Raw genomic sequence first — 15,766 nt, forward strand, 5'->3', positions numbered from 1 at the left:
TACTTGGGACAGTTTCCTAGAACAGTATGCCATGAATCCAAGCATGGGTCAGGCTGTTTTGATCTGGTGATGTTTAAAGATGTCAGAGTAAAAGATTCCTTAGGAAACAGTGACCATAATATAGTGGCCTTCCATATTCAGTTTGAGAGGGAGAAACCTGGTTCAGGAACAATTGTATTAAACCTAAATAAAGGTAAGTGCAAAGGGCAGAGCTAGCTGGAGTGGGAAAAGATTTTAGCAGCAAAGCCAGTTGAGGAACAACTGACCCTTAAGAAAATAGTTCATGGCTCACAAGAAAAATATATCACAATGAGAAAGAAAGATTCAAAGAGATTAAGCCAGTCATGGGTATCCAAGGAAGTCAAGGATAGCATCAAATTGTACGCTTTTTATTTCAATGTGATAAAGATCAGTGGTAAGCCATGGATTAAATAAGTTTTAAAAATTAACGGGGACAAATAAAATAATAAAGAGAGAGAAGATAATCTTTGAGAGTAAACTTGCAAGTAATATCGAGACAAACAGCAAGAGCTTCTTCACATAAAAAAGGAAGAGAAGACAAAGTTAAAGTAGCCCCCTTCGAGAACGTGGCTGGTGAAATAGTGGGGAAACATTCAAAAAATACAAAATATTGAAGGGGAAAAAGGAGAAGAAATAAATATAATAATTATAACTAGAGAAGAATGCAAGGAAAACTAACGGGGCTAAACATGGTAAATGCCATGAACTGGAGGGGAAAGTAAAATCCTAGAATATTAAAAGAAGTAGCTATGGAGATAATGAAAGCACTGGCAATAATCTTCCAAAAGTTCTTAGATTCTAGAAAAGCCTTAGATGTTTGGGAAACTGCCAATGTAAAGCAAAGGAGACAAAAAGCAGGTAACTTTTAGGCCAGTTAGCTTAGCATCTGTTATTGGGAAAGTTTAAAGAGTCAAATATAAAGGATGTGAAAGTAGAACATTTAGAAATGAGAGGCAGAGTCAGCATGGCTTTATGAAGGAGAGATCATACTTGACAAATTTACTTTCAGGAGGTAACTAGTAGGATAGATAAAGAAAAAATAGTGGATGTTATATATTTGAATTTTCAGAAGGAGCTTGATAAGGTACATCACACTATTTAATAAGGCAGGAGTTCGTGGTGTTGGCTGCAGTATATTAGATGGATAGAGGATTGGCTAACTAATAGGAGACAGACAAAAGGGGCATTTTCAGGATGGCAACGTGTAACTCGTGATGTGCTACCGGAATCTGTACTGAGGCCACAATTATTTACAAAATATATTAATGACTTAGATGAGAAAAATGACTGTCCTGCTGTCAAATGTACAGATGAGACAAAATAGGTGGGAAGACGGTGCTGAGGTAACACAGAGTCTCCAGAGGGATATAGACAGATTAGAGTGGGCAAAATCTTGATAAACCGGCAAAAATTGGGGTTATGCACTTTATTAGGAGGAATAGAGGAGCTGAATATTATTCAATGATAGAAGGGCTATAGAAAGATGGATTTGGGAGTACTTGTCAACGAATCACAAAAAGCTAGCATACAGGTTGCTGGCCTTTATTTCAAAGATCACAGAGTATTGAAATAGTAGTGTCTTGCAGAACTATACAAGGCACGAGCTAGACCATACCTGGAATCCTGTGAGTGGTTTTAGTCCCTTTTCTATGGAAAGACATTTTGGCCTTGGAGGCAGCTCTCAGAAAATTCACTAGGTTGATTTAGTAAATGTGGATTTCAACAGTTTACTCATTTCCCCTTCCCCCACCTCATCCTAGCTTCTAACCTCCCGCAACTCGATCCCCTCCAGCACCACTGATCCAGAATCTGGTTTCCAGCATCTGCAGTCATGTTTTTACCTCGTTGATTTAGTAAATGATTGAGTAAGTTGGGCTTGTACTCCGAGTTTGGAAAATGAAAGACGACTTTATTGAAAGACAAAATTCTTTGGGATCTCGAGGTACTGATTCTCATCTTTTGGAATACATCTGATTTCCAATTCTCCAGAGGCTGGAGGACAGGGAGCATATGTTTTGTTAGAATATCATCTGCACTCCTTCCATAATAAATCAGATGTTTTATAATAACCAGGAATGGTGCGTTATCAAGGTCACTAATGTTTCCATAGTGAGGGCCTCCCTCTGATCTGGCAGCCTTTGTGACTGGTACTACTCTGTTGGATTCTGCCTGTAATTATTGAGGAGTTCTTCTTGCTGGTTGTTGTGTAAAATGTGAAAATGTCAGTTTATTCCCAGAGGCACTAAGATTTCTTCACTGGGAAGTGTGTGATTATAATACTAGCATTCCTCATTTTAATAAGCACAAGATTTTGCTAAAGTAAACAAGAATGTGGCTACATCCAAAAGCAATGTCAGGTGCACACTCTCTTCAGTTATCCCTCTCCACCACTATTCCCAACCTATCCCATAAATGTATTTATTGCAATGATGCTGGATCTGAAAACACTTAGATACTGATGTTTTCAGACTGGGAAATGTTTGCAATGGAATGTGCAGGCTGCTGTTGTGTAGTTGGCTGTTTCCAAAGTCAGAAGGTATAGAACATTTTCACCAATTGTTTAGCTAGATATTATCCAGCTTTGTGTTGAACTTGCCAATTGTCTTGCTTTCCTATCTCTCCAGTTGTCCTGTTACCCATCCACAAACAGTTAAGTTTGAACTGTTTTCATTTTGTTTATGATTTGCCAACTGTGCTGCCTGCTTTGAGGTGTGTTACACAGTATGTGTTCATCTTAATGATATCCAAAAAACTCTCAAACTGACAGGGTTTCCCCATGTTTCATGAACTATATTCAAATATTTGGAATACTGTTGATAAAATGTCCATCATAAAGTCAAACTCTCAAGCTCCTATCTTATTGTGTGAAGTTAAAAAAGTCAGATATATGATACTTAAAACGAATAATTGATAATAAAAAGAACTTGCGTGTTGCTTTCAAAAAAGACAATTTTGTCAATATCAATGTAAAGGGAAAAACAACAATTTTCTTTTATGAGAGGAGTGTACCAATTAGTTAGCAAATGTTCTCTGATTGGTCGTGGCATTGCCATGGAAGTGCACCAGATAGACGATGATTGGTAGTTAACTGTGAAGTTTTATTTAACATTTTTAATCAGGCTGTTTGACTCTGGTCAAGGCATTGACTTGAGAAATGAATCATTGAACGCTGTCGCCTGTTTTCTTGAGTTTAAGCAGACATTGTGTGTCTACATTTATTTTGGTGTCCAAAAAATCACAGCCCTGTGTATTAATATATGCAGCTTCCAGTACATGCAAGTCTGCCACACTGTGAGCTTGACTGATCATGTTAAATTCTTAATGACGGTCCAAATTTGTATCCCGTGGACTTGCTGCTCAGCATGACTGGACAGCCTTACTTGATAGTAAGCTAAAATAACATTTACTGTACTTTAGGAGCAACAAACTGCCAAGTAATATATACAATGTGCTGCCCAAGATACACAAAAATGATGTCCTTTGACAGCCTATCTTATCAGTGACCGGTTCTGCTTAATAGAAACAAAGGTATGAACAGGTTTTCCACGTAGATTTGTGAAGACCATACAGGATTTGTATATTGAAAGAAATATACAGCTAGTGAGCACAGGCAGACCATAGCCCAGCATGGGTGAAAGCATGCCCCGTGTGGGGGTGGGGGGATAGCAGGCCTTCATGGGGAAAGCCCAGTGTGGAGCAACTGCAGGCCCATGGCTTAAGAAAGGACAGTAATGTTTAACATCTAACTTTATTTCTTTATTTTTCTAGTTTATACTAAAAAGAACTGTAGTGATGAACGTTTTGAACTTATTTCTTTATTTTACTATTCTTGTACCGAAGGGTTTGTACCTTTGTACCTAACATGGCACCGGGAATGGTGATATTGTACACTTTTCGCTGTACTCCTGTAGTCCTGTACCTGAGTATATGTGTCAATAAAACTTAAAACTAAATCCAAGAAATGTTGTGTCCGTGTGCTCATTTGACATTGCCAGCCAGTTCACCAACATACCACACAAGCAAGCAATGGATATTTGTACTGCAGCACCAGTGGGCGGCACGGTGGCACAGTGGTTAGCACTGCTGCCTCACAGCGCCAGAGACCCGGGTTCAATTCCCGCCTCAGGCGACTGACTGTGTGGAGTTTGCACGTTCTCTTCGTGTCTGCGTGGGCTTCCTCCGGGTGCTCCGGTTTCCTCCCACAGTCCAAAGATGTGCAGGTCAGGTGAATTGGCCATGCTAAATTGCCCGTAGTGTTAGGTAAGGGGTAAATGTAGGGGTATGGGTGGGTTGCGCTTCGGCGGGGCAGTGTGGACTTGTTGGGCTGAAGGGCCTGTTTCCACACTGTAAGTAATCTAATCTAATCTAACTAAGAGTAATCTAATCTTGTGGTGATCTAGATCCACCACCAGTGTGTGAATTGTACCAATTCAACAACTCTACCAGCTGTGTTCACTTTTAACAACACCCGGCTGGGACCAGTTCTCAAACATCTTTGTTGGGCTCATGAGGAATTTGAAGGAATGACACACAGTTTCCTACCTCCTGGTTATTTCCAAGAAGTTTGCATTTACAATATTTGAATCTACAACTGCATGCAAGAATTTCCCTACATGTCTTCATGGGCTCCATCCTATGCTTCAGTTTTTACTTGAAATGTACCTTGATGCCCAAGTTGTGAAACCAGGCAGGGACTTTTCTCTAATATATCTTTACTGTGAATATATGTATAAAAATTCGCACTAAGACTGACTTTGTTGGCTACTCACAAATAGGGTCCAAGCCATTTGTTCACTGTTTGTTCACAGACTTGATGATGAAATAAGGTGGATCAAAGCCATCCTGCAGGATGAAATAATTTCTCACTATATATTGAATATGCCTGTGATTAGGCCGAATGAAATCACTTTTGACTCTAAAACATGCTCAGTCTACTTAAGATTAATAAGCTTTCTCACAACATGAGCAACAGGTGAACCCAGCTGCTTTATTACTATGTAGGACCAACATGAGCAGTATTCCCCACTAATAGCATCCTGCAATCAAGCCAAAAAGACTATCACACATGAGTTATGTAGTATATGAATCTAAGTGCCAGTGTGATGATAGGTGTGTAGACCATATATTCCAAAGAGTGGCAGATGCATTAAACAGCATATCCCTTTGGTCGTTTGCAACAAGCAAGATACTGACTTTACCTAATAGTCTATGCACAATTCAAAATAATGTTTTCAACATTAGATACAATACTGTGATTTAGCATTAATGAAATAATCTTGTGCAAGGAATTAGACCAACAATCAATTTAAGATTATCTGTGCATTTCACAGTGTGGCACACTCACATACTGGACGTACACCTACACTAGACAGAACAACATGTATACAAACTGCAAAAGTTTCAACTCCACAAAATCATTCTTTATTTTTCAGGGCAATGCATCGAATAATCAGAATCAACCTGCCAAGTTTGAAATTAATGGTAGCTTGGCAGTTAATTATCAGTCATCATCTAACTGGTGCATTCTCATTGGTGTGCTGCTACCAATCAGACTCAAGATTAGAGTGATGCTGGAAAAGCATAGCAGGTCAGGCAGCATCCGAGGAGCAGGAAAATCGATGTTTCGGGCAGGAGCCCTTCATCAGGAATGAGGCTGGAATCCTTGGGGGTGGAGAGATAAATGGGAGGGGGTGGGGCTGGGGAGAAGGTAGTGCAATAGGTCAATGGAGGAAGGGGTAAAGGTGATAGGTCGGAGAGGAGGGTGGAGCGGATAGCTGGGAAGGAAGATTGACGGGGCAGCAGTTCATAAGGATAGTGCTGAGCTGGAAGTTTGGAACTGGGGTAAGGTGGGGGGTGGGGAATTGAGGAAACTGGTGAAGTCCAGGAGGGGTTCTATCCTTGTTGTGGTTGGAGGGGCGGGGTTTGTGGGCAGAGGTGCAGAAGGTGGATGAGATGCGTTGGAGGGCACCTTCAACCATGTGGGAGGGGAAATTGCAGTTTTTAAAGAAGGAGGCCACCTGGTGTGTTCTGTGGTGGAACTGGTCCTCCTGGGAGCAGATACGGCAAAGGCGGAGGAATTGGGAATACGGGATAGCATTTTTGCAGGAGGTAGGGTGGGAGGACGTATAGTTGGGTTTGTAAAAAATGTCGGTTTTGAGTCGACAGGGAACATCTCCGGGACACACGCACCAATCAACCCCACCGCCCCGTGGCCGAACATTTTAATGCCCCCTCCCACTCTGCTGAAGACATGCAGATCCTGGGCCTCCTCCACCGCCACTCCCTCGCCACCAGACGCCTGGAGGAAGAATGCCTTATTCTCCGCCTCGAAACCCTTCAACCCCAGGGCCCCAGGGCCAGCCCACCCCCTCCCATTTATCTCTCCACCCCCGAGGCTCTCAGCCTCATTCCTGATGAAGGGCTTTTGCCCGAAACATCGATTTTCCTGCTCCTCGGATGCTGCCTGACCTGCTGTCCTTTTCTAGCACCACTCTAATTTTGACTCTAATCTCCAGCATCTGCAGTCCTCATTTTCGCCCAGTTGCTACCAATCAGAGTCAACTTGCCAACCAATCTGCACTCTCATATACAGTGTTGGTTTTCTGTTTCTCTTTAGTATTTTTCTGATGAGTTGTTACGACACTGCTAATTTAAACTAGCAATACAGAAAAGATTTACCCTGTGTGGTAATCTTTGAAAATTTGAAACGCAAAGAACTATTTCAATGGTCACTATTTCAACTTTATTTTCTGTTTAAAAGTCTAACAGAGAATAATTAACTAACAACTATTTACAACTCCTTTCTCTAACCGATCTTTTACTTTCCCTTCTGTAATACTGGTCTGATAAAAAACCCCATTAAGATTTACTGAAGAATTCAAATTTCAAAACCAGCCAACTGTCAAATCTTCTCTTGGTATTTTCCTCTGTAGATTTGCTCTCCAGGTCGGCTTGGATGATTTTTCTCTGTGCAAACTCCTTCTCTAGACAGGTACCTCTCAGAGAGTTCTGACTGGCAGCCTACATCTGTTGGTCTTTTGGCAGTTCTCCTGCAACTATTCAATTTTTTTTTGGGGAGGGGTGGGTTTATACCCCAAATCATCAGATTGTTTCATTGGTGTTAATATTGTCAAAATACTAAATTCAAACTTGATTGAAGTTGGGCATTTTGGGGCATAATTTAAAATGATTGGCCAAATTTGAATTTGTTTTTGTCTCATAGCAACCTAGGTACTGCTCGCTGCTGAACCAAATGTTACGTTGTCAATTCTCCAGTACTCTGTGGGCTTGCTAAGTCCTTTACTCTCTTAAAGGTACAGTACACCTCTACACCTTCATAACAGAGTGCAAAACAACAAGTCTAGACAAACCATGCCTTTCTTTCACCCATGCTTGAACCAGTTTAAAAATATAAGGACCAAGCCCAGGCAGGTGGGATTAGTTTAGTTTGGGATTATGTTCGGCATGGATTGTTTCCAAGCTGTATGACACTATGACTCGATGACCTAAAATCCAATAAATAAATTCTACCAAGTCTCTAATATATGAGAAAGACTGTCTAGAGCATCCCTTCCTCAGCACACCAAAATAGAAACAAGCAGAGAACTAAAGATCATAGAATTGTTATTCAGTTAACAGCCTACTTCTTGTGTTGACCTAAAGCTATTGATGGAGAAAGTGAGGTCTGCAGATGCTGGAGATCAGAGATGGAAATGTGTTGCTGGAAAAGCGCAGCAGGTCAGGCAGCATCTAGGGAACAGGAGAATCGACGTTTCGGGCATTAGCCTGAAGAAGGGCTAATGCCCGAAACGTCGATTCTCCTGTTCCCTGGATGCTGCCTGACCTGCTGCGCTTTTCCAGCAACACATTTCCATCTCTAAAGCTATTGATACAGGCTATTGTATATGAGGCCAACAGCATGTTGTGAAATGAGGAGGGTTTTGCCATGGCTGTTTAACTCAGTCATAATATTAGTACGCTTCTGAGTTCCTTGCAAATCAGAGGTGGGTGAGATGTTGCACCAACTTAATGGAAAGTATTCTAGTTGAGGTGGTGGGACTATGCATGCTTATTGAAGCCTTGGAAACATAAAAGAGACCCAGAAAGACCACCCTGCTTTCCCCAGCCTGCCAGATCTAGGCCTAGTATTTGAAGGCCCTGCTGTGGGATCTGAGAAACTGAAGTTGAGGTGATATTTGCTAAGAGTAGAAGTGAGAAGGCCAGCCTCTTCAAACAAGCAGCCTTAGATGGAAGTATTTGAGTAAATTAGAAGCAAGAGTGTGGCCCCTGCAATCTGGAGACAGTGCCCCAGAAGTTTAAGGATGAAAAAATGATTCACAGGTCACTCTTGGGGATCAAACTGTAAACCAAACTTTCTAGTAATCTCCTGTGCAATAGTCCTGAGTCTAACATAACTGCAGCTCCATTAATTTCCCCCCAAATACCACCTCTTACCTCATCCTCACCTTTGTGTCATCTCACACCATGCCTTATAGACAGTTTTCAAAAACATTGTCCTTCCCCCCTTTCCGTGCAATCTATTTTTCTTAGTTAGTTGTGCATTTTCTCTCCTTGCAGATGAGAGAGCACAGAACCCCAGAGAATGGCAAAGATTAGAGGTGGGGGAGCTCTTCATTGTTTGCCAGTGGGTATAAAAGTGACGGCCTGTCCTGATCTGATGAGAGAGAGCACTTAGGGCAGTTGGATAGAGAACTGGCTAACCGGTCAAAGTCAGAGAGTGGTGGTAGATGGTAAATATTCAGCCTGGAGCCCAGTTACAAGTGGAGTTCCGCAGGGATCAGTTCTGGGTCCTCTGCTGTTTGTAATTTTTATTAATGACTTGGAAGAGGGAGTCGAAGGGTGGGTCAGTAAATTTGCAGACGATATGAAGATTGGTGGAGTTGTGGATAGTGAGGAGAGCTGTTGTCGGCTGCAAAGGGACTTAGATATGATGCAGAGCTGGGCTGAGGAGTGGCAGATGGAGTTCAACCCTGTCAAGTGTGAGGTTGTCCATTTTGGAAGGACAAATAAGAATGCGGAATACAGGGTTAATGGTAGGGTTCTTAGTGAGGTGGAGGAGCAGATGGATCTTGGAGTCTATGTTCATAGCTCTTTGAAAGTTGCCACTCAGGTGGGTAGAGCTTGTAAGAAGGCCTATGGTGTATCAGCGTTCATTAGCAGAGGGATTGAATTCAAAAGTTGTGAGGTGATGTTACAGCTGTACAGAACCTTGGTTAGGCCACATTTGGAGTACTGTGTGCAGTTCTGGTCACCTCACTTTAGGAAAGATGTGGAAGCTTTGGAGAGGGTGCAGAGAAGATTTACCAGGATGTTGCCTGGAATGAGAATAGGTCGTTCGAGGATAGGTTGAGAGTGCTAGGCCTTTTCTCAATGGAACGGCGAAGGATGAGGAGTGACTTGATAGAGGTTTATAAGATGATCAGAGGAATAGATAAAGTAGACAGTCAGAAATGTGCTGCCTGTGTGAGTGGCAGAGTCAGAATCATTGGTGACCTTTAAGCGGCAATTGGATAGGTACATGGATAGGTGCTTAAACTAGGACAAATGTTCGGCACAACATCGTGGGCCGAAGGGCCTGTTTTGTGCTGTATTGTTCTATGTTCTATGTTCTAATGCATTTTTTAAATTAGTTCTTGGAATGTGAGCATTCCACATTTATTCTGCACCCTTCATTGCCCTAAAGAGGGTGACTGAGCCAGTTTGAAACACTGCAACTCATGTGGTGTAGTTGCATCCACAATAATAATTAGAAAGAGAGTTCTAAGGTTTTGACTCAGCAACTTTGAAGAAACAATGATACAGTGCCAAGTCAAGATAATCTATTGCTTGGAGACTGCCATCCAGATGATAGAGGTCAAGCATTTTGAAGCTACTATCAAAGGAACCTTGAGGATGTGCTGCAGTGCATATTGCTGATGATACACCCTGCTGCCGCTAAGTGCCTTTGACAAAGGGAGTAATTATTTAAGGCTGTGTATAAGATGCCAATTAAGCAATCTGCATTGTCCTGGATAATGCTGAGTTTCTTGACTGTTGTTGAAGTTGCACTTATCCAGACAAATGGAGAATATTTTACCACATTCATGATCAGTGTCTTGCAAGTGATAAAGAGGCTTTGCCGAGTCAGGAAGTGAGTTATACAATGCAGTATTTCTAAATTCTAGCCTGTTGTAGCCACAGGATTTATTTGGCGGGTCCAATTAAATTTGTTTCCGATTAATTTAACCAATGTCAGCAATGACCTGCCACAAAAAGCCAAAGCCTTTGAGGTGCTCATGTGTTGGCGCTCCTGCCTACTTTGAGCAAGATTTCTGTCTATCCCCTTTGACCTACAGAGTAGTGTACATTTGGTAGTAATGCAGTAGATGCTGCTCCAGGTTCTGTTCATATTGCTGGTCCTCTTGTTTCTCATCAGAGGCGCAAAGTAGAGCTGCGCTAATTGTTTTCATGCTACAGCAAAAGCTAACAGCACAGCAATGTTCATTAGTTTGTGTGAACTGACTTAAAGGAATTGAAAGTCACCTATCAAGCAACAAGAACATCCTCTAAAGGGTGTGGCAAACAGTTGACTCCTACATAAGTATGGATGCTCCTCAATGTTGCTATTTGTAGACCTCCCAACAATCACTCCCTATTGTGCTTTTGTCTTGGTGATCCTGATGTGACACAGAGAACTTGAGGAACCTGTGCATTGAATGTTGAAGCCAGAATTGAGGTTTAAGTTCAACGCTAATTGCCTATTTGCACACAGTATTTGAATAATTTTCTCATTATCTGCAGGGAAATTCCTCGTTCACTTGCAAACCTACCTGAGTTGAAGCAAATATGGGTGATCGGGATTTCTGACCCAATACCGCTCTTCGGAGGTTTAAGCCAGGCCCAAAATCCAGCCTAGCTTTTCCGACTGTTTCAGTTCTACCTTTTCTTTCTCAATTATCATAAGATCTCATATTAATTTCCTCCAGTTTGATGTTATAGAGTGAAGAACAGTTTCTTCATTGTTGCTGAGGTGGTTGCTCAGGAGAGCTGGTTGGATCTGAAACAGCAAACTGGAATTTCTTTGGTGATCCAACAGTAAAAGATAACTTGACACACTACCCACATTAATCAACATTTCAAAGACTTTCATTTCTGCAATTCTTCGCAAGGCATAATAATGGAGTTCTAAAATGGACGGTATTGGGGGTAGGTGATTGTGGCATGGAAAATGAACACAGGGTGTAGAAAACTTAATAAAGAGTCCGAAAAGCAGGATCATGGTGGCAATCAGTTCCCAATGGTAAATACCGGGAGAAAGCGATAGGAAAATGTTTCTTTTTGAGAGTTGGTGCCAGAACATAATCAGAGGAATAGAACCGGATGAAGATACAGTACTTGAAAGCAATGATGAGAATTTGGAAACCAATTTGTCAGGTGCAGTACAGAAAATGGGGAAGTCGATGGATAATGTGAGGATATAGTATTTGTTGAAGAATTTTGGCTTATGAAGCATTGTGGCAGTGACATTAGCTAACAGAAGAAAGGAATATGTTCTTTTCTGGGTAATGAAGGTACTGATTAGCGATTCTTGTGGGAGTGTGAAAAGTGAGTGTGAAAAGTGAGTGACAATGCTGCAGAGATCACAAATGCAGTTTAAATACCAAATTAGATGAGAGTGGAGAGCATATGGGGTTGAGGGACAATGAATTAGATGAAGCAGTTCAGAAGTTTCGATACCTTGGTCAACTTGAAGTGGCCAGTGGTGAGACTTACAATGATTCAGCCTGAGTTATAAATCACTGGCAGCAACCAATCAAAGGAATTTCATTTTTTTATCAGCATTATGCTGGTGTAGAATTTGGCTCATTTATGTGTTAATCAACAGACTGTTAGAGAGTAAAATGCCTTTAGACTGAGGCAGTAGTTAGACATGTTGTATTTGGCAGGTGGAAGCTGACTTATGCTTCTAGATAATAACACCATGGTAAAGTGGTAGAAAATGATTGGAAATGATGTGGGTGCCTCTATTTCCATGAGTGAGTGGTGCTGGATTAAAGAGAAGCTAAAGAGGAAGATGAAATGGTTGAGACTATTGAAGGTTGTGTAGTGACAATGAGCCATGATTGCAGTCACAGGATGTCATTCACAGCTTTGATCAGGTGTGATCTCAGTGTTGTGGGTGGTTATAAGTGGACTTCCTTGGTTTTTCTCAAGCTTTTTGTTCTTGTTTAAGATCTCCTGGACCTGCAATATTTTGCTTTAATGATATCAATATTTTTAGATTAGATTCTCTACAGTATGGAAACAGGCCCAACAAGTCTACACTGACTCTCTGAAGAGTAACCCACCCAGACCCATTCCCCTCCTTATATTTACCCCTGACTAATGCACCTGACAATATGGGCAATTTAGCATCGTCAATTCATCTGACCTGCACATCTTTGGATTGTGGGAGGAAACCCACACAGACACAGGGAGAATGTGCAAACTCCACACTGACTGTCACCCGAGGCTGGGATCAAACCCAGGTCCCTGGCACTGTGAGGCAGCAGTGCTAACCACTGAGCCACCGTGCTGCAACATTTATTCAAAGTAAGGGAATGGGCCTGCATTCTGAGTTTTACACTGTGCCAGACCCTGTCAACAAAAAAGCATGCAAGAAGTATTTATCTCACAATTGTAATTGCATTATGTACATCATGATGAGAGATCCCATTCCTGGAGAACAGTATTCAGCTGGGGGTGAATAAGCATCCCAGGCCTCCTTTCTTCCTCTCTTTCCTGTGCTCAGCCTTTGATGCAGTTTATATTTCAGGTGAAGATGCGTGCTGCTAGGACAGAGAGAAGAATCTTGGCGATCTTGCTGAAAAGCATTTACTGGTCCTTTTTATTCACTGTCTCAGAGGTCATTTGCTTTCCCCAGACCTAGAGCCAACACTTATTGGGCAGGCTCACTGAAGGTTTGCCATAATTTGAGTTTATTAACGGATGTATTTCGGGTATTTTTTGGCCTTGAATACAGTACTAGCCAACTGCATCTTGGCATAGCTAATAGCTTAGGACATGATTTTGAAATAAAAATGAAGCTTCCCAGCAGATGGTGCTATTTCACACTATTGACAAGTGATGACTTAGGTTAGCATTATCTTAAAGATTCCTTTGCGGCATGCTATTGAATGTGTTGTCATCAATTTACTGCAGTTAGTGATTTAATTTTACTGCAGCAATTCATCATTGAGCTCCTGTTTTCATACTAGAACTTTCTAGAAAGCAAGGGAAAAATTGATTGGGTTCCTGCAGTACCTTGTCAATGTGACATAAATATGAGGTTTGTTTTGCTGCATGTAGCATGGAAATGGAATTAGGAGATGAGGTTAATGTTGAAATTAATATCGTCGGAGTTCTGCAGTTACTCATGACAAGTGATGTAGGTATACACATGACTCAGGGGTTCTTGTAGTGGTGTGGTATTATCCCTAGCTCTGGGCCATGGTTCAAGATCATGCCATCTGGTCCAGAGGTGTGTCATAACATGTCAGCACAGATTGACTAAAAATCTCTACAAGGATATCAGATTTCGAGAGATAATGTACAAAAAGGTTAGAAGATTTCAGTGATCTGAAAGATCTTGAATAGTTGACTTGGGGAATGAGGCCGGTCTAAATAAAAACATGAAAGGTTGCCATCGGTGGGTTAAGTGAGTTGGCAAAGGTTTTATTTATCTTGACTAATGTAACTCTTAATTACAGTCCTCATGGGTTAGACAGCCAAGAAGCTTGGGACTCTGGGTTCTGTCTTGCACTGTTGAAAGACTGCTCCTTAAAACTGAACCGTCTTTACACTTGTGAAGGGCTTTTGCCCGAAACGTCGATTTTCCTGCTCCTTAGATGCTGCCTGACCTGCTGTGCTTTTCCGGCACCACTCTAATCTTGACTCTAATCTCCAGCATCTGCAGAACCCACTTCTGCCTGTCTTTGCTCTTCGTCTACTGCATCTAGGTCTCTGCCTTACCCAAAAGTTACTGTTGTTTGCCTTATGGGAGTTCAAACAATAATTGTTCATACACTATTATACATAAGACTGATCTTATTCTATCCCCTTCCCAGTCTCGATATCACGTGACTGCAATGTCAGTGTTATATCAGTGTTAACATATACATTCTCATTACACCACAGGACAAATTGACAGATGGAGTGTGAGGTCATCTATTTGGGACTTGAGAAAGATGAATTAGAACATTGTCTAAATGAGGATACTCAATGGGAGTTCTCTGCTTCCTAGGAGTCCACTAAAAGGTTTCAAGGCGCCTCACCTCCACTGCACACCCCCAACCCCTCTAAACTTCATCTGTCTACCTCTCATCCTGGATCATCTGGAGTGGTGGAGACTGGCGGGAGACTTGATAGAAGTCTATAAAGTTATGAGTGCATTGATAGGGTTGAAGGTCAGAATCTTTTTCCTAGAGTTGAAATGTCTAATACTAGGGGATATGCATTTCAAGGTGAGAGTGGGAAAGTTCAATGGAGATGTGAGGGGCAAGTTTTTTTTGCACAGAGAATGGCAGGTGTCTGGAACATGCTGCCTGCAGGGTGGTGGAAGCAGATATGATACGGGCATTTAAGGGACTCTTAGATAAAAACATGTATATCAAAGGAATGGATGGATATAGACCAAGGGCACACAAAGGATTTAGTTTAATTTGGTGTCAGGTTTGGCACAGCATTGTGGGCTGAGGCCCATTCCTTTGCTGTTCTGTTCTGTGTTCTATCTCACATGTTAACCGATTGCTTTCACCAATAAGCCATTGCTTTCAGCAGCAGAGCAGGTCATGTGTGAGACATTAGGGGGTTGCCATTGAGCAGGAACTGAACTAGACCAGTTATGTAAACATTACAAGATCAGGTCAGAAGCTGAGATTCCTCAAAGTCTGTCAGCCACCGCCACTTTCTCACGGGCAATTGGTGATGGATGAGAAATTCTGGCCTCTCTGGCAACACTCACATTCCATAAATGAACAAGAAGGAAAGCAACTCATCCAGAATTCAGTTATCTATGATAGCCTTTCCTATGCAGCAGAACCGTCTGTGCACAAATCAGCCTGAGCAATCTGTTGTCCATTTATCAGAACCCCAACAAACACCCCAGATGATGAGCATGGTCATTTTCACCTGAAGGATAAACTAGACATCGATTCTCTTCTTTTACATATGGTTCTGGGATGTTGGGAGAGTGAGGGGTCTCAATATAAATGCTCAATAAATACAGGTGCTGCATGGAAGCATGGAAATGTGGGAGCATGGAAATGTTACTCCCATTTATTTCTTTCTTCCATTGATGTCATTGCAGAAAATTAAGCTTCAATGTACAGAGCCAGGAAGAACATTCCAATGATTTACATCCTTAAAACAAGAAGAGCAATACTGCATTTGCAACTCCAGAAATGGTCTCACCAGTGTCCTGTATAGCTGAAGAATGTTTAAACATACGCGTGTATGAGAGTATTGTCCTTTTTAAAAACTGTTCATTTGGAATACCCATCAAATTCTGGCAAAGGATCAACACAACAAATGACGATTGGTACATCCACTGTGAAAATACTGACTGGCCACTAGAATTTTATATTTTTATTTCAGAAATTTAAAATATGCCTAATCTTACTTTTCATGTCTACTATGTGTTTGGTCATAAAGAGATGTTGAACACAGCCACTCCCCAGAGCTTATTTCCACTTTATCTTGGGGTGAA

This window comes from Chiloscyllium plagiosum, chromosome 28, assembly GCF_004010195.1.
Source record: "Chiloscyllium plagiosum isolate BGI_BamShark_2017 chromosome 28, ASM401019v2, whole genome shotgun sequence".
Classification (NCBI taxonomy): domain Eukaryota; kingdom Metazoa; phylum Chordata; class Chondrichthyes; order Orectolobiformes; family Hemiscylliidae; genus Chiloscyllium; species Chiloscyllium plagiosum.